This window comes from Mugil cephalus, chromosome 5, assembly GCF_022458985.1.
Source record: "Mugil cephalus isolate CIBA_MC_2020 chromosome 5, CIBA_Mcephalus_1.1, whole genome shotgun sequence".
Classification (NCBI taxonomy): domain Eukaryota; kingdom Metazoa; phylum Chordata; class Actinopteri; order Mugiliformes; family Mugilidae; genus Mugil; species Mugil cephalus.
Genome location: NC_061774.1, coordinates 1,654,766 through 1,675,510, shown reverse-complemented (window position 1 = coordinate 1,675,510; position 20,745 = coordinate 1,654,766).

Sequence of the window (20,745 nt, the reverse complement as noted above, 5' to 3'; positions counted from 1 at the left end):
AACCAAAATGTTGAGAGAGAGGAGAGAGAGATGGATGGATAAGACAGAGAAATAGAAAGAAGACAAGGGCGTAAGTGATGAAGCCCAACAGACAGAAGATGAGAGGAAAGGAGAACTGTAGGGAGGTGAGAATAGGGAGGATTAGAAAGAGGCAAGCAGAAGTGAGGAGAAAGAGATAAAAAAATAGATGAGAGGAAAGAGAAGGAGATGACAAGGAAAGGAAAGGTGGGAAGAATAGTAGGGCAGCAGAGGAGAGGAAGCACAAAAATGTGAGGAGAAAGATATTAAGAAGAGCAAGGAAGGAGGGACGAGAGAGACAATGATGAAGGAGAACACATTAAAGTAAAGTGAAGGAAAAAGATGAGGGCAACGGAGAATACCAGAGAGGATTTAAAAAAAGAAAGGAGTCAGAGTTAAGGGTATAAAAGTGGATATATGTTTATAGTAGATGCCAAAACAAACACAGGAGATTAATAAAGTACAGGCCTGAAAAGATAGGGGAGGGCAACAAAATGAGTAGAGGAATAACGGATGACACAAAGCAGAAAGAGGGGAGTAAATGGAGAAGGGGAGCGAAATATAAAAAAGAGAGGAAATAGAAATAACAATCAGAGGAAAGAGAAAAGTATTGGACAAGAAAAGTTGGATGAAAACCCTTGGATTTCACATTCTGTCACAATCTATCAGTCTAGCTACAGACATATGCGTGCCTGGTACTTAGAAGATGATTTAGTGTTCCAAGACTGACTTAATGAGAAGAAAATATGTCTCAGCTATTGAATGGATTGTCTTGGAATTTAAACATTCATGGTCCAACTGAAAGGATTTTGGTTTGACTCTTTGACCTTTCATTTTGGAACACCCTCAGGTCAAAACATGAATGTATGCAGTATCTGCAAATCCCATGACATTACCATCACCTGTAGGTGTAGCCTTTATTGCTCAAACAAAAATATGAATGCCCAGTTTAGACATCTAAACAGATGATCACTGTATCATATTAAGCAATAAATTACTGTGGTAACTATAGACATTTACATACAAAATCTACAGGAGAAGGTGTTTTGAGCTGGGCAGCTAGAGATTCTCCTGTACTGAACACTGAGTTAATCTAGACATTGGCTATCATTAGCTTCAGCTAAGTGACTTGGATGGGATTTGTGTGAACACCCTGCAGTTTTTCAACGTTTATCCTACGTATTTGTAGCCAACCTCCCCCACCAAGAAATTATTCACCAATCACCAATCATCATCTGGGCAAGCTTTATGAAATGACAGACAGAAGAGTAACAGGAACATTCAACATCATTTGAGCGCTATTAAGTTGAATTTGTTTACAACAAATTGTGGTGATGTGTTGTAGGACTATCGAGTTGCCTGCAGAAGTACTTTTGTCTCCTTATCGGTTGAAACACCTCATATTTAAACCCAGAATGCACTCATATTCTGAGAAGAACTGACTCCTACTCTGGTAAGAAGAGGGTATGAAATTGTCAAATAAATCAAATCAAATCAAAGGGGTACAGTGTGGGTGATGAGGATGGAGTAAGGATGAGGGTTCTGGTGGGCTGCTGGAAAGACTCTGTTCAGCTGTGTCCTCGGCAGTGCAGACATAAAAGCACTTCACATCAACACCATTACAAAAGAAGAGAAGAAGAGAGGAGAGAAAATACATGAAGAGATAGAAAATGACATGTGGCCCTTTGATTTCTGAGACGGCCGTGCTACAATTCCTCACCCATTGCTCTCTCTCTCTCTCTCTATCTCTCTCTCCATTTTTCTGGATGTAAACTGTCTTCCATTCTCTTTTTGCAGCCATCAGTCTGTCCAGCTCTGTTCTGCCCTGTGTATTCTCATCACAATGCTGTCTGAAGGAGCCTAAAACTGCATAAACCAGGACAGCAGAAAGACAAACACAGACATGAAAGAGGTGACTCTGCTCTTCTAACCTTTTTACCAGCGTTAAATTAATAAATGATTCATTAGGAACTCCAGCAGCAGCCTCGCCATTACACTCCAACAATTCGTCCTTCGTCCATGGTCACTTAGCTGTCTCGTCCGTGATTGTTCAGTTTATTCAGGAGAATAAATCGTGTCCAGTGATGGGAGACAATCCTTTTTTCTTTATCACAAAAATGTGTACACTTGCTTAATGTAAAACTTACATAAAGCCACCAATTAAGTATATCCTGATACATATATCCGGCAGAATTCACAGTGAGTAAAAAGTCAACCTAGTATTAGGGCAGATGTCCCCACTGGAGCAGATCAGTCAGAAAAAAGCAGGACAAGAGGTAATGCTTCTTGGATGGGCCACACAATACAAACACTAACTTACAAACTATAATGTCCAGATGTGGTTGGTAACATTGCTATCTAGCATGTGGTTATTAAGTTAGAAGCATTGCTAAGAAGCAATCTATGTAACCACAAAGTCTGTAATACTGCGTTGAGCAAGTCAGCAATGCATCTATCAAGATAAAATTTTAAATGCTAGGTAGTAATCTTTTCATGTAAAACATTGCAATCTAGTAAGAACAGTTGGTGGAGCAAGATAGTGATAGATAGATATAAAGTAAGAAATGCCATTATAAACCTCTTTGTCTTCACTATTTAATCCCAGAAGTTGTTTGGTATGACGTGAGCAGCACTACAATCTAAAAAACCAAAGGTGTAAACTGAAGTTAGCACCATTGCTAATTTCAGTTTTGGATTGAATTTAATGTACTGCAAAAAATAAGCTGAGTGCACAGACAGGACTGACAATGGTAGTGGTAGGTTATGAGTGTAAATATCTGCCTGTCAACAGAAGCTTCGAGCAGTTCTGAAAAAAAGCTACTTTCATTTGCTACGTTAGTGATATGGAATATGTTGCCTAAACTAAACATGTAAGCAACTTCAGAGTTAGCTTTCATGACGGGTTCACTGTTACTCCACCAATCTGAAGTCTTTGTATCCTCTCCTCCCTGTAGCGGCAACCTTGGCACCTTACATCAGTTTCATTCTAGTCTCAGAGTTGTTCTTCTTTGGTCATAATACCCCCAGGGAAAGACACGCTTGTAGTAATATGCTAATGATATTATTGTGCTACATTTGTGTAATTCCATATTCATGCTTTTTCTTTTTCTTTTTTTAAACATTTTTATTCTTTTAATGTACAAATTAATGCAATACCACGCAAAACCGTCACACTACAGATGCATGCCACTGGCTTCACTAAGATAAATACAACATGCACTCATGTTTCTCAACTTTAGTAGATTTTATGTACGGTAATTTGGTGTTTTGACGTCAGATAATAATGTATTAATATTTGAGGTAGATGACACATGATGTTAAAATACTTTTATACCAAATAATTTTGTGACATGACAGGTTCCATCAGGTCTAATTAGGAGAGTACTGCCTTGTGGGAAAGTGACTTAAGTCAGCATGCATGTGCATGCATATGTGTAATATTCAGTTTACAAGTTACAGGAAGCTGGAAACCATTTTTTTTTATTGAACTCCCAGTTTGCTTCTTATACTACTGGCCTGTTAACCCTCTGCTCTGACAGACCTGATATGCAGCTTCATTGTCTTAAGCATATTACCACAGATTCCCACCACAAAAAAAACAAAAAAAAACACATGCACAGAGCCTCCCACATAATTGTCGACACATTAAGCATGTGCCACTGGAAGTCTTTTGTCCCAGCAGCAGATGGGGGTTTTGGACACACAGCCTTTGTTTGTGGTCAGAACTGGAGTGCCACATCACCAGATAATGGGGCCACTCAGTGCGTTTACATGCAGAGCTTAATCAAGCTATGCTCAAAATTTGACTTTCTGACTACAGTCCTTGTCCCAGTTTACATGCAACGGAGAAATCTGAATAACTCATGCGGACAGGTCCTCCTCCTCCACACTAGATGGCGATATGTGTGTTTTCAGCGGGTTAATACCACGTTAATACAGCTCTCTATCTGGTTGACCTATTGCGTCATATAATAAACAAGAGTTGTTCATGCAGACCGCCATATCAAATAACAACCAGTACATTTTTTAATCTCATACGTAATGTTCGCGCTGTTGTTGTTCGCAACTGTTGTTGTGTGTTACATGTGGTAATCTGTTTTTTGTTGTTAAAAAATAGAGCCCCCATACGACTACCTTATGGTACATTTTGCAACAACCACAAACTCTCTTAAATTTATAAAAGCCTGACAGTGCATTGACAATACTCAACAAACCCTAACCTAGAATCAGCTTAGTATTAGCTAAGTATATATACTTGGAAATGTGGACACACTCAACATAGAAACCAAACAAATCATAACACCCTTATTTGTAGCCTTAACTATCGCCAAGAAAACAATACTACTCAGCTGGAAAAATGGAAAAATAGGAAAAAGGTAGGTACATCAACATCATTGTGTAAATTAGCGTGTCGATGCAGCATTCCTGTTCATGTCAAAGCCGAGTCAAGCCCATACAATCGATTGCCGGGTCGTTCGACCTGGATTTTTTGCTCATTGTGAAAGGGACTTTACAGAAGAGCTTAGTATCGCTTTACGGAACCCAGAACCCTGAACACCAACAAGTACTCAGATGTTGGCTCTAACCCTTCGCAATTTTGCATCTGCTTTTTTTCTTGTATTGTCTGCCCTCCTTTTTTCTTTTATACTTCTGTATCCCTTGTTTTCTGTTATTTAGGCCTCAGGGTAGAGGGAAAAAAACTTCTCAACAAATGCCTTCTTCACTGTCAAATGTACATCCCACAAATGAATATCTCCTACAACAGATGTGTCAGAATCAAAACAGACTGCTTCTCTGACAGCAGACCTTTAGGCGTGTATTACCATGCCTCTGTTACTCTTTAGTCTATCACCACATAAAAAGTCATTGAACACTTTGTATGGTCCAGCAGCAGAGGGGTTCCAGATCAAAATTCATCTGACTTTAAGATGAAGAACACAAAATGATGATACCTCTCTGGCATTCTTTAGTGAGCTTTAATTTGTAGGAGGAATTGTTGCTAATCTATGACTGATCTCCATGTGCACATGTGTAGCACTTCCCTCAGTAGTCATAATGATGAGAACAGGGCTTTTGGATTTATTTAAAGTATTTATCCAATATTTTTAATCCTGATTTACTCGGTTTTAAATATTATCTTGGATCTCTTTTGAAAGTACTTCTAATTTACCTATGAAATCACCTTTCTTAAGTTATAGTTTTAATAAAGATTTTACACCAAATGTCTCTCAGAACGAAATGCTTCCATCCTACTTGATAAATAATAAAGCAACACAACACAGGATTTCAATTATTTACTTATTATGGCTAATGGAATAAGATATGCATAAAATATTAATGCTTATTTAAAACAAAAGATCATTTTTTAAGGAAATACTCCCAATGCTGTACCATATATAAATGCATAATATATATAATATGCAGGCAAGTATAAACCTTTTAACCCTCACTTAAGTTCAGTTTACCAACTTAAACTTAAGGTCACTAAAACAATAATTGTGGGCCCACACACATCTTACTGCACTGTCTACTAAAGCTGGCAACCAAAATTATTAAGAAACTAAAATATACAGTAGCAGACGGTGCTGAGTTCCTGAGTTCATTGTGGCCCAAAACTGTCTGTGCTCCGGCTGATCGTTAGTTTTACAGTTTTAACTTTTTCTTTTTATAATAGCTTTTAAAATTAATTAAAGCTTTTAGTCACACACTATATATATGTCTCTCTCTCTCTCTCTCTCTCTCTCTCTCTCTCTATATATATATATATATATATATATATATATATATATCTTGAATTGACCTTATTCAGCAGCAAATCATGGGCACTGCCATGTTCTAACTTATGCTTTGAAACGGAAGTGCCGTTGTTTTGTATTTCTGCCTACCAGTCTGATTTTTTTGATCTCTACAGGCCTCATTTATCTATTATAAATTACGGTTGATTACACCTGTATTGTTTGAAACTTTGTTTTATTTTTTAAAAAATACAAACAAACTAAAAAAAATCTTGTGAACTAGAATATATTACAATATAGTACTACCAGTATTACTAGTACTAGAATATATTTTTTGATTCACAGTCAAGCAACCAATGCCAGGTTTTTAGTGTGGAGGAATGCTGTTGCGTAGCTAACCAATTAGCTCTAACTAGCAACATAGGAATGCCACAACAACTGGAAGAAAATACGAGAGCCGCTGAAGCAACCCTGTTGCGATCATGAATTAGAGAGAAAAGAATGTTGCAACATACAACCTGCATCCACCTCCTAAAGACGGGGAGCACTTGAGGATGTGGCTGGAGACACTGAACTTAAAGCGCCCCCCGTCCAAACGCCCGTGCGTCCGCTCATTTAATTTCATGGACGGTAAGCTGTCAGATGAGCACCCACACCCGAGAAATGGTTCGGCTATGATGCTCCGGTGAAAAAGTCACGTCAGGTGTCGAAGAGGTTGTTGGATTCACGTAAATAAAAGTTCGTACTCTGAATCTATTTAAAAATCTTAATGAGGTAATGCAGTAAATTTAAGTAAGTGCAAAAAATATGTTTTGTTTTTGTTTGTTTGTTTGTTTTTTTTACAGATGAATTAGTGAGTGTCAGCATTGTATGAGGATGACCACACAGTGCATACACACTGCAACAAGGAAATACAATGGGAGGATCTGTCTACTCTTCAAGATTATCATCTCACCTGAAGCTATGCACATCTGATAAAGAAACACAATGTATTGAGCCACATGGTTCTTACATTACCTTACTGAGGAATGACAACCTTTGTCAGCTTTACACAGAGTTGTCTTGGGATGTTTTTAATTCTCTTGCTGAGCACCTATCCAAAATATAAAATAACACCTTTCATGTACGCCCCTGGGCTCAGCTTCTGATGACCCTAATGAAGCTGTGTCTGAATTTACTACAGGGGGGGCTTGCTGAAAGGTTTGGTGTCTCTCAAGTGACTGTGAGTCGAATTATTACATGCTGGATTGAAAGGGCACTATCCAAAAACAACATGTATGACTGACTGTTCAGAGACACCCCTTCAGAAACCACACAATCTTGACTCAAGAGGGGGTCCTACAGCCATTTTAACACTATTAAATACCTTGTTGCAGTTGCACCATGTGGACTCATTATGTTCATCTCAGCAGCACATGGAGGAAGGTGCAGTGATAAGTTTATAACCGCAAATTCAAGGTCCCTGGAATACCTCCTTCCAGGTGATGAAGGCATGAATGACAGAGGGTTTACCATCAGTGATTTGCTTTATGAAAGGAATCTCTAAAATGTGAAGTCACTGGTGCAATAACTGAAAGGAAAACTATTTGAATTGCAAATGTACATTTTTATTGCAAATTGAACAAATGTAAACAAATGCAGTAGTCAATTAAAACTAAATAATAAATAATTTAAAACACTAAGGGTTTTCCACAAACATGATGTGTCTTTTCATTGTTACGCTGATGATGTTCACATTTATCTCCCCTTACAAATGAATTGCAATGAATGATAGTTTGTACAGAGTCTTCATGAAATGAAGACTCTGTACAAACTATACTTCCCTGTATAACTGACATCAAGACTTGGATGAGTCTCAGCTTCTTAAATCTAAATGACAGCAAGACACAAGTCACAGTGTTTGGGCGTCATAAACATTACAGTGATTGTGCTGATGCTCTGCCCTCCTCCTTGGGTTTAAAAAACTGCTCTGTCATTAAGAGCCTTGGTGTCGTTTTTGACAGTGAGTTCAAATTTGACAGGCAAATTAGCTCTGTGGTCAAAAGTGCCTTTTTACAGCTGCGACTTTTGGCCAGAGTAAAACCATACCTCTCTCCTAGTGACCTGGAGAAGGTTATTCATGCTTTTATTTCCTCAAGACTAGATTATTGCAACTCGTTGTACGTAAATTTAGACCAGCTCTCACTGTGACGCCTACAACTTCTGCAAAATGCCGCTGCTCGGCTTTTAACAGGCACAAAGATACGGGAACATATATCCCCAGTTCTGGCCTCTCTGCACAGGCTTCCTGTCTGTTTCAGAATTGATTTTAAGATCCCGATGTTTGTTTTTAAAACCTTAAACGGATTGGCTCCAGTGTATTTACCTGAACTCATACATGTTCACAAACCGATCAGAGCTCTGAGATCTGCAAATGAGTCATACCTGGAAGTGCCTGAATGCAGTCTAAAAACTAAAGGCGATCGATCTTTTCCAATGGCTGCCCCTAAGCTATGGAACAGTTTACCGCTTCATATCTGGCCGTCAGAAACTTTGGACAGTTTTAAATCTTCTCTTAAAACTCACTTTTTCTCCCAGGCTTTCGAACCTGTGTGAGAAGGAAGTTGTTTTTGTGTGCTGTATTGTATATTTAATTCATGTATTACTTGCTGTAATTGTCTTTTTGAATTTTATCTTTTGGATTTTTTGGTATTCATTTATGTATCTTTGGATTTTATTGTTGCTATTCATTTATATAAAGCACTTTGGTCAACCTTGGTTGTGTATAGGGTTCTCTATAAATAAACGTGACCTTGACCTTGACAAATTCCTTAAATGGCTAATTGAACTAAATAACGAATATGTTGTCACAGACACCAATACAAAATATACATTTTATTATTCAACCTCTTAGTTTTAACGTTTCATTTAAATTTAATTTCTTTCTATGACACCATGGAGATACAGCTCAGTGTTGACATGCCATCATTAACACAAGCTGCATTGCCTCTGACTCATCTACGTCCGGATGTTCAATGAGACACCTGCTCAGTCTTTTAGTTTCCAATATGGAGACATTTGTGCCTCATCCCTGGATTCGCAATTGCCCAATCATCTCATTGTATACGCTGTGGTACAGTACATTCTGTACCTTCCTAAAAAGCTTTGAAATTATGAAAAAAAATCAGGCAAAATCATATGCTCTCAGGTTTGCCTGTAAGAGTACATTATTTATAGCTCCTATTCAGAATTTTCTTGTAGAATGCCACGGGCATGTGTTAGTGAGTTTAATGCTAATGTATAACCCAGAGTGCTTTCTTGGAAAAGTTGCCTTGGAGACAGAAATATAATAATCTCACATTTAGAAGAGATAATAGTAACCTCTCAAAAGAGAGAACTCATTAGACAAGTGTTGGTGCCAGAACAAGGACAGGATGATGGAATGAATCTGATGCAGTAATCATATACATGACATATGTGCATGTAGCACATACGTCATGTATATGACTCTAGTTCCATTAACTCCAAAAGACACCCATTTTTTTTGTCTGCCTTCTGCTGTGTTCCCTCCAAACGTAAATACATGGTCTGCTGACTGTTCCCAGAGTCCAAACTAAACATGTGACAGCATGCAATTCATTCACGAGGTAGAGTGTAAGACCGCTGGTATTTATCAAATGAAACTGTTTAACAACATCACTGATCCGTGACGCTGCATGTTTTTTGTCAGTGGTCCTTTACTATATTTTCAGTCCTCACTTTTATTCTTCCCACCTCTCTCATTTTCTGTTGTCTCTGCCTCAGGGTAGACATGCTTCTGTTACCTTTTTCTCTATATTTCAACCAATATAGAGAAAATATATTGGTTCAAACATGCAACCTAATGACATTAGATTTCAATATTCAAGAGTGTTTATTGTCATTATGAGAACATAATGAAATTTTTGCAGAGACCCTTAAAGGCACACATAAGTCTGTAGACACCCTTTGGTAAGAAAAGTAAAAATATATACAGGAAAAGGTTTTGTTGTCAGTAGTTATTTGATCTATATAAACAGGGAATGTGGTTCTAACAATTGAGAGCTGCTCTGAATGAAGGAGTCACAGGCTTTCATAGTTTCACAGTTTCCTGCAGAGCTTTAGAGCATTTATAGTCTGCTATAAATCAAATATCCCAGATCGACCTGGGCCTGGGTTGACTCGCTTTTGGCGCGCTAACAATTATCGTCGGACTTCTCGCTGTGAGAGCTGCGTGCCTGCAGATATCAGAGCCCGATATCTGCCATCAAATCTTCTCTTCTGCTCAGATGCAGAGTGCTGCCATGATCGTAAAAAAGTGTGGGATATCGCTATACAAACTGTATATAAACACAGTCGCACAGTTGCCGTTCACCTATGTGCTTCCAAGAAAACAATGAACAAAAAATTTCTGCCCTTCAGACTTTATGGGAGTAGACCAAAACTTGTTTTTGAGATGCAGCTTCTACAATGATACAGTCTGTCAGTCCGTCAAGTGACAAATCAGAATGTAACAGTCAGATACATCGATGTCAGAGCGAAAAACCTGGGTCGACACTGTATTCCTGTTAACATCGAAGCCTTGTCGAGCCGAGCGAAGCCGATAAAATCCTGGGTCGATCGCTGGGTCGTTTTCGCCTGATGTGAAAGGGGCTTAAGTTTCTCCACAGACAGTATACTGTACAGACTGACTTAAGGAGTCTGATGGATTGTCTTGTGGATATCTTTCAAGGCCTGCTTGATGCCTGTTCTAAACTTCACTGTTGTTGTTACCAAAATCATTTCTGCCATAGTCGATCAACAGGACATCTGGATCAACCCTTCTTCCAGTGATGAAAAAAGTGAGGACGTTACTTCAAACCTTTTTACATCAGTCAAACCACTCAACCAATCATCAAGGCCAACGCTGGTCCTGATGGTTTCCATAGCACGCATCTGGAACATTTCTTTGAAAGCATGTGCTTATATGTTACAAAATATAACATATTTAATATATATGTTTAAATTTGCTATTATTGGCTGTGGAGGAGGCCAAACTGGCTGATGTTCTTTCTTAATTTGAAATGAGAGAAATAAGCATTAAACAAAGAGTAACTGTCCATTCAAATACAGTTATACAGTGATACATCTGTCAACCTCACTAAAGCATAGATTATATGCTGACCCCCAGGTTATGATAGTTTTGTTTCATCTAGACAATAAAGAAAATTACATTACTAGAAATACAGTAGGTAAATTGGTTTAGTGGATAAGTTGGCAGACTAGATCGAAGTTTGAGGAGTGGACTAGACTGAGTCTATGGGAAGTGTTGGTGGGATATCGATAATGTGTCCATATTTATAGTGTGGGAACTTTTCACTTTTATAAAAATAGAACCTCTGCATGGGCTTACTTTTTCAGCATTGTGGATTCCCACAGGCCCCAAGCAGATCTGCTTCCTCAACATTCAGCTGGGTTGAGGTCTGGAGACATACAGTAAAGGAAGGTCTATGACAGCCAGCCTTCGCCTTATTTGGCTGTCACTCACCCAGTGTTGGATGTACCTTTGCATCCCACTGTTTAGGATTTCACTCAGTGGCGTCCTTTGGGTATGGCAAGGTATGGCACTTGCCATACCTTGACTTTGGTAGAAATTGTATGGAATGGAGTAGTTATAAAGTCATACATGACTTAAACAGGCTTAAATATTGGTCATATTTCAGAAAAACGCCCATACTTGTTTGGTTAACACTACTTGTCAATCAGATCACAATGAAATGAAAGATTGAGAAACATTGTGAATCTGCTGCAGTCAGTTCGCTAAGAACACATCTGCCCCAGTCATCATGGCCTCCTCCAGTTGTCCACTCCTACGTAGATGAACAATTCACCAACCTGCCCATGAATCCTGTTATTCTCACAAACTGTCACATAAGATCATCAGCTATATGTTATATTATTAGATTCTATGTCTTTCCCTCAACTTGATATATGTATCTATGACAGAAGTTTAGTATCTGTTTCTCCTGCTCTTCCTTTCTCTCTATCTTCTCTGTTTCTACCCGGCTGGACTTCAGCAGATGGGTCCCTCCATATGAGCTGGGTTCTGCTCAAGGTTTCTTCCTGTTAAAAGGGAGTTTTTCCTTGTCACCGTCACCCTCAGGCTGCTCTGGAGGTTGCAGGCTGGTTTTTGTGAAGTGTCTTGAGAGAATTTGTATTGTTATTGGCGCTATATAAATAAAATTGATAAATTTATAAAATAAATAAAATTGAATTGAATTGAATTGAATGGAATTGAATTAATGACAGCTGTCTCTGGATCCTGTTTATCTTGCCACAAATCACAAAAACTTCTAGCTGAGTCAAACCATCCCCAAACCCCTGTCTAACATATCACTCATTTAGCTCGATTTTAGTGGATATTTTAATTTGTTTCCAAATATTGAGTTCATTCTGACTACAGAAACATGAATCCATGTTGGCAATAATTTGTTTTGACAAAAGAAATTGCAATAAGGACAGGACAGAGACAGTGGATATAGTTCAAGTAACAAATACTTATTCATTTGTCTTCAGAGATTATTCACAGATGGATTTTTTTCTTTTTTTTAACCAGCATCATGTACTACTGTACTGTGTTGTTGATCTAGTGCTGGTGAATTGGCCATAAATATGTTGAGGAAAAACTGTGGATCATTTAGCAGAAAAACTGTAATCCTTAAACTGACATTCATGCCTTTGACTCTGAGTTGTGTTGGAATGGAAATCACCTGGATATTTTGGTTCATTCTTCTGTTGCTGGTAAACAGTAAACAGTTATATTGTGAACCCTTGTGTGCGGTATTGTGAGTATAATCAAATCCATAGTGTTGATAGTGATAATTGATAGTCTAAAGCTTCTTGATTTTGCACTTAAATCGCAACAGATGCTGCATTTAAATTTATGATGCTCAAAAAAAATCCGCAGGAGGAAAACCCCCCAGACCCCACAGGAGGGGGTGATCCTCGCCATACCCTGTCCAAAACTGAAACGATGCCACTGATTTCACTCAAATGAATTAAAGCTTATAGATTTATGGCACAACAACATAGCAGAGTAAATTCTAAATCATATTTTTTTTCTCTCTTATTTTATGTGATCATGTTTAACAGAAGTTGCTCAGACCAGTTGAAAGCATCTAGATAGATAGATAGATAGATAGATAGATAGATAGATAGATAGATAGATAGATAGATAGATAGATAGATAGATAGATAGATAGATAGATAGATAGATAGATAGATAGATAGATAGATAGATAGATAGATAGATGGATGCTTTATTAATTCAGAAGCTGTGAAATTTCACAGTTTCCACAATTATTATATTAGTTAGTTATGTTCCTTTTACGTCACTACGTCACATTCAGTGTTGTTTAGTTAGTGGTAAAATGTTCAGTTCAGCAATTCAGTATAATAATAATAACAGCAATAATTAGAATAATCAAATCATCAGGCATCAAAGACCTTAAGAACACTCATTCAATTATATTCAGCAACTTTCAGTCCTTTTACTGTTTCCTGTTTCTGCTTTCTGCTTTGACCACAGAAACGTAAAAAAGCCATCTCCCTGACTGGCTTGTTTTATTCATACAGCTAAAATGAGAGAGAAATCACAGAGTTAGTGTTGGAGAAATGGCTCTGGAGGAAACAAGGCGCACAAACACAAGATAACAATGAGACAGAGAGCGACAGTGAGATGCTTCAGGGAAAGAAAAACAAGGAAAAACAAGAGGAGGAGGAGGAGGGAGGAAGAAGCAAAATAATAGAAGAAAGAGAAAGAGAGCTAAGCCAGATTGAGAGTGTCTGCCTCGGGTGGTACTAGTCACCCTGAATTATAAATGGTCTCTCACTTTCCAAGCCAAAACACACAACCACAATATAATACCCATGATGCATTTCCACTGGCAGGCCACTCTGCTGTCCCTTGGGTTAGCCCCACCACTAATCTCTGTCCACTGCTTTCTTCTCCTCTATTGCTTTTTCCCTCCATCTTTTCAGGCCCCAGGAAGAAGGATTTTGTGAACTTTGCCCTCCTTCACTCTCTCTATCTTCTTTGTCATGGTCAGATAGTGGTTGTAAGAAGTCATAGTCCCCCCACAAAAAACCCTTTCCTCTTGTTCAGCCCTTGCTGTACCTATTTTTCTTGTGTTCTCTATGACAACCATGCATTCCATCCACTATCCTTGAACTCTTTCCATGTTCAACTGCCCCAGTTTCCTAGGCAATTGGTATTTTACATTTTCATCTTGTCATTTCTTTAACCTTTTCCCTTGTTTTCCCAACCCAGGATTTTATTGGCTTGGCTTCGATGTGAACAAAAATGCCGCGTCAACCTGCTAATTTACACGGTGGTGTTGATGTACCTGCCTGTCACATTCTGATTTTGTCAGTGGACGGCCTGTCAGACTGTGTCATTCAGTGTGTTTACATGCACAGTTTAATCGAGCTCTGTCTTTGTCCCAGTTTACATACAGCAGAGAAGATCGAATTACTGACGGGAACATGTCCTCCTCCTCCACACTAGGTGGCGATATGTTCTTTTCAGCGAGATAATACCACCTCAACACGGCCTCCTTTCGTAACGTGTTTACATGTACTTAAGTTCTCCTGTTATAGTCCGATTAAGGCAATAATTCATTTTTTTCAGGTGCATGTAAACGCACTGATTGTAGAAGCTCCAGGGCTGCAAGCAGGTCAAAAACAAAGCAAAGGTTTTGTCTACTCCCATAAGATGCTGACCCCTGAAGGGCAGAGATTTTTGTCTATTTTTTCAGTCAACCAAATCAAATGCGTTGTTACACGATCGTTAATGGAAGCGCATAGGTGAATTAGCCCTGTGAGAGGTTCGGGAAATTGCATCAGGGAGTCTTGATGTGAACTGCGCATGTGCAGCTGTGTTTATATACAGCTTGTATAGCAATATGGCACATTTTTTTATCAATCATGACATTCACAAGCTGCTCTGCATCCGTGGAGACCCAGGACTGCTGGAGATGTGAAAGCACACCAAAGGTGAGTCGAAAGGGGGGTCTGAAAATCCTGCATCAACCCAGTATTTTTGATGTGAAAGGGATATTATACTAACCTACCAGATATACAACATTCTGTTCTCCCTCACATTCATATCCGCCTCATAGACACTGCGCCCAAAATGGGTTCGTCCTTTCACATCACTGCCTTCCACTGAAAATTAATTGTAGATGTTGGAACTTCCATGGAAAATACAGCAGTCCGCAGGAAAAGGACTTTTTCTTTCCATGTGTTGCTGGAGTGCTTGCTCTGGGTTCTATACAGCATCTTGAAACAATGTCAATTGTTTTTGACACTATGTAAATAGAAAAAATCAATCTGAGTGATGTCACACAAGCTTAATCACGTGGTAAACATTTAGTGAAGCAACACAGCATTTCCTATTTCCATCTTGCACACACACACCACTATTGTCTTATTCACTCAAAATCCAAAAATAAAAGAACATTAAAAATGTAAATTAACGTTATACCTAAACTCAAACTCCAAGCGAAATTATATGTCCCATGTATCTCAATGCACAATGTCACCCATGGTCTAGAGGTCAGAGGAGTGGGCTTGGGACAGTCACCATTTTCAATCTCTGGACTTGCATGTGGAAATGTGTGTATGGGAGGAGTGAATTAGCTTTATCAGTAACCTGCCCACACTTACTCTATATTACTGTGTATTGCTATTGAATGTCTGTGACGGTTCTCAGTCATCCATTCATGGTATATCCAAAAATGTGAACGAAAGGCAACAGGATTTCTAGAGTTTCTTGCAGATATTTTACTTCTCAACTTCTTCAGTTCTGAAGAGGAACTGAAGTCTTAATATGCTAAGGATAAAGTATTTGTACATAAACGCAAGGAATTGGTTCTTTGCATTTCACCTATAAAATGAGGGCACTAATGTGAGCCATGCAAGGTACCCAGGACATGGGCAGATGTGAATATGTGACCCTACAGTCCTAACACTGTAGGGTCACTAGGCCACAGTTATCAGCTAGTGGTTTTGTGGAAACGACTCTTTCCTCTAGCTATGCACAAATGACCCAAAAATATGGCTCTCACCATAAACTGCAGCTCTGGAATACAAACTGGCTCCAGTGCAGATTGGTGGGTAACGTCACACCTTATAACATTTTTAAAATGACATATGACACTTGCATTTATTTTTTTTTGTTTCCATTTTATGCAACTGTGTGCTCTTTTAGGAATATGAGGACATTTCCTGGTTCAACTGGGATTACTTGTCAAATTTCTATACTTATAGCACAGTTAAAAAAATGCACAACAATAATCAAAAGTTTCCATCAAAAAAAATCTTTATATTGCCTGTCCATGTACTGTTTTAAACTCTGTTATTATCGTCTTTTTTCTCCTGCCTTGTCTGTTTCCTGCAACAAACCCTGGCCAGCATCTGGTCAGAAGTATAAGGAATGAAACAGAGGGGGGAGAAAAGGAACAATCATAATCATCTGCACAAAAAATACACACACACATACAAACACCCCTCCTCCCGTTGCCTTTCCTCATTCATCAGGCAGCGAGAGGGAAAAATTGAATCATGCGCAATTGACGGCAAGCCGGCTTATGTCCACTTCGAAATATTCATCTGTGACTAGTCCTCATCTGTTTCCCATTTTGAGACTGTGGAAATATTTCTCCCCATAACATTCACCTACGGACCAACAGGTTTCCACCACTGTTTGGACGCACCCACACAGTTTAATTCACTAGAAAAGCATCAAGTAAAAGAGCCAGTTTCTTGCAGCTTTGTCTTTTTGTTCCACTTGAAACTTATGTGTGCAATGAAAGAATGAGGAGACACTGTAAGGAGTGCTTAATGCAGTAAATACATTAGACAGAAAACACCTCGTGTCCTGAAATATTAGCAGAATTATGTAAAAATGGATCCATGTAGTGTATTGCAATAATAAGGTTTTTAAGGATTTTTCTGAGAGGAAAGGGCCACCACAGACACATGCGCGCACTCACACACACATGCTCTGGGTGTATGTTTTTGATGCACCCTGCTCCAAGTTTGCTTTCTTGGCTTTAAAATGAGAGCAGACTTGGAGGGGCCCCAGGTTCCCCACAACAAGGCGGCACTTCCTGTTTGATCTCTGCGTCTGAGATCAGTTTATCCTAACACCTCCTCACTCTTCCTGCAAGGCATGCACACAAGGGTGACTCCATAACAACTTTGTGATAAGAGGACCACGAAGAGCTAAACTAGTTCAACTACTGCTCTAAAAGTGGATCCATTTTAATAGTGTCTGACACGATTCAAGACCTTTAGTGTCAGAACTACAAAATTCTCTTCAGTTTAAGTGAATTAATTTTATAATGATTTAATACTTGTATATGTAGTAATAATTCGGTGTTGTAAATTGTTAAAATCATAGTGATTACTTTAAATAATTTTATACAAAACAGCAGCCTTTGAAATGTTTTTGCTCTTTTTTTTTATCACAGTAAGGTCAATCAATATAATCATTTTCTGCCATTTTACATATTCAAAAAAGAGTGATCATTAAATATAGTGATAGAAGCAATACAAAATTAACACATGAACAATACAGCCTGGAATGGGCTGTTACTGGTGTGTGGTGTTACTGACACTAAATCACTTCCCATTTTCGATACTTCACACGGCGCAGAAGTTGTTGGACCACCTTAACAGCGAAGTGTAAATCCAGCTTAACTTTCCTCCAAAAACACATAAAATAATAAAGATAAAGTATAAACTGTTGCTGTGCACACACTAGAAGGAAATCCTTTCATTTTAAGCCTTCTTAAAATTTGGCTCCCGGATTAAATGGCACTGTGAAGGAACTGAACAGGCAGAAACAATGAAAAGTGATTGTTTTTGTCAAAGCCCTGTAGGCCACGGGTTGAAATAATATCTGTTAGAGCCTTTTCCTTTACATGCTTTTATTTTTTGCTCTAAGTCTTCAAGCCCTTGACTATTTTTGAATTATTTACTTTAATGGTGAGTGAATTTGAACTACCATGATTAAAACCCCCACATGCACTGCAGATGCAGATACTTTTTCTGAGACAATACCTTAATTCAATTCAATTCAATTTTATTTATATAGCGCCAATAACAATACCAATTGTCTGAAGACGCTTTACAAAAGCTTGATGGAGAAGAGTCATTCCCTCTGTGACTGGACATGGTTGGGTTGCTGGGTTTTGTAGTGAAGACCTACAGCAAAACCATCTAGGGGTGGACTGGCCCTCTGTGTGATCAGGAGAATCACAGAACGGCCGGTACACCAGGACGGCAGGCGGCCGACCACCCACCACGCCGTCATCACCTGTTTTTTTCCCACCTGCTAATCTACTGTTTTACACTACAGTATGGTAGGTGGCAGCAGTGCACCTTTAAGTTGGATGCCAGCGGCCCGGCCGTGCCCGCCAATAAAGGAAAAGAAGAAGAAGACGAAGTGTCGTAAAAGCAGCAAAGACGTTCAAGCGTATTGACCAATAATCATAGAAACAATATGGATAACACCATTAAAAAACGGAAAGAAAGGGGTGGGACTGAGAAGGCGAGGAGACAAAAATGTGACATTTAGAGAGAGAAACCACTTAATGTCGCAAATTAACTGAAATGTTCAGCAGCACAGCTGGTAGTACAGCTAGCAGGGACTGCAGTGTGATGTTACCTTCATTTCTATGTGAGTATTCAAGTTAAACTAGAATACTATGCTCTTAACACAACATGTAGTCAACATCAGTGCTATTGCTATAATTTGGATGTTATACTATCATGGGCCATAATTAAAGTATTGTGACACTCATACCAGGGTCCTTGTTGTTGTTGAGTTTCCCTGCGCCAATTGCTTTGGGCCGGGCCTAGTCAAAGTCCAGGGCTGTTTTTAGTCCCAGTCCGTCCCTGAAACCATCTAATCTACATAATCATATTGGAGTCAGTGAGTCACTAAAAAAACTTTGCCAAACAATTTTGTAAATCTTTGTATTTAGACAAATGTGTTAATGTCCATAACCTCCAAAATCCCATATGTGATTATGTTTAGAACATTATATCCATTACATCAGATACAGATGCAGCACACAGACTATGGGTGTCGGTGGTGCAGCTCGAGGGTGAGGAAATGTCTGAATGTGTCTTGGTCTTTGTGGCATGGAGTGCGACCTCACCAGAGCCTACGCTTCATCCAAATGTCAGAAGCAACATTAAACCTCAGGGGTGTTTAGGAGCACAAATACTCTTAGGAGACAGAGACAAAGTTGGTTTCACGGTGGAAAGGATGCTGGAAGCCAGGCCTCATTAGTGTCCTTTGCCTTGTTGACAACAGCCTACAGGCGGCAAGGCGCACCAATGAGCCGATGTGTTTGTGACGGCAGTTTGTAGTTAGGACGTGTTTGTGTGTAATGTGTCTGAGTGTATTTGTTTGTTGAGCAGCGTTTTCTTAGGTCCTCATTGTGTGAGGACCTTATTCTGTTATTCTCTGTCATAATCATAAACACAATTTACAAGATTCGACGTCTTCAAAATACTGAGCTTCAATATTTTCACGTTCTTAGCAGGATACAGAGATACTGGTTGACTGAAAGCACCATGAACGGCAGGTCAGCCATAGAGAATTGGTTGACTGGAGAACCACAGATTGTGACAGGAGCTTGTGTATTTTCCCAAACCACAGACTGCAATACATATATATTATTATTTTTTTTTTTTTTGGAAATAATTTTGTCAAAAATGATCATAACAAGTATGAGATGAAAAGACAAAGTGATCCGAGAGGCACGTCATGTTATTGGCAGTGAGTTGAATACGAAGCTTGGTCAGCGACCGTGAGCAAGCAGTTTAACTTGTCAACTGATTTAAGTAAATGGACACAAATTTAGCACTTGTGATCATGACCATGATTTGTATGCAGGTGCAATGAACTAGAAATAGAGTAATGAACTTAAAAAAAATACTTTGAAAAGAACAATGGGTCAGCAACCCGGCAATCAACCCGGGATTTTATCGGCTTGGCTCAGCTCGGCTCAGTTCAGCTCAGCTCGACGTGGCTTCAGTGTGAACAGGAATGCTGTGTCGACCCATGTTTTTCACTTTGATATAGATGTATCTGCCCGTTACATTCTGATTTTGGCACTCGACGACCTGACAGACTGTGTCATTGTAGAAGCTTCAGCTCAAAAACAGGTTTTGGTCTACTCCCATAAAGACTGATCTCTGAAGGGCAGAGATTGTCGTTCTTTTTTTTCAAACAAACAAATCAAATGTGTTGTTACACGATCGTTAATGGAAGTGAATTAGTCCTACAACGCGTTCGTGAAATTGCACCGATTGGGGAATGCATGTGTGAATCTGCGTGAAGCTCTTGTCCTGGTTTTACCAATAGTTTTTTTTTTCTAAGCAGTAATACAGTCAAGGTAGGACGTGTGGAAGACAAGGACAGAGGGCAGACAGAGAGCAAGGAGACTTAATTAGTAATGGAATAAAATGAAATAGAGGACAACTGGCAGCAGTAAGAGGAAAGTGTAGGAACCGAATGATCAAGGGGGAAGTGAATGAAAATATGAAGGTGAAAGTAAAGCACAGTGAATGAGAATAGAATTTATACAAATGTGTGAAATAACAATTTGAGAATTTCCCTGATATATCCGCTACTAGTAAGTAAGACGACATTTTCTATTTTTCCTTATATTTAACCCTGATCTCTCATGAATCTAGTCAGTGGTGGTTCTTGACATAACCAGGATTAGTTAATATTTACTGCAAGATAACAGTTAGTTCCATTCTAATTGCAATTAGTTCACACCACTGAGCAAGACTGCTGTAACCAGCTTACAGGCTTCATTGAAAGATACCAAAATATAATATTTTAAGAGTTGTGAGATGTAAATGTCTGTATTTACTGTCAGTGTACAATTTACAAGATCAGGTCTATCTTAATGAGTTTGATGGCCAAACC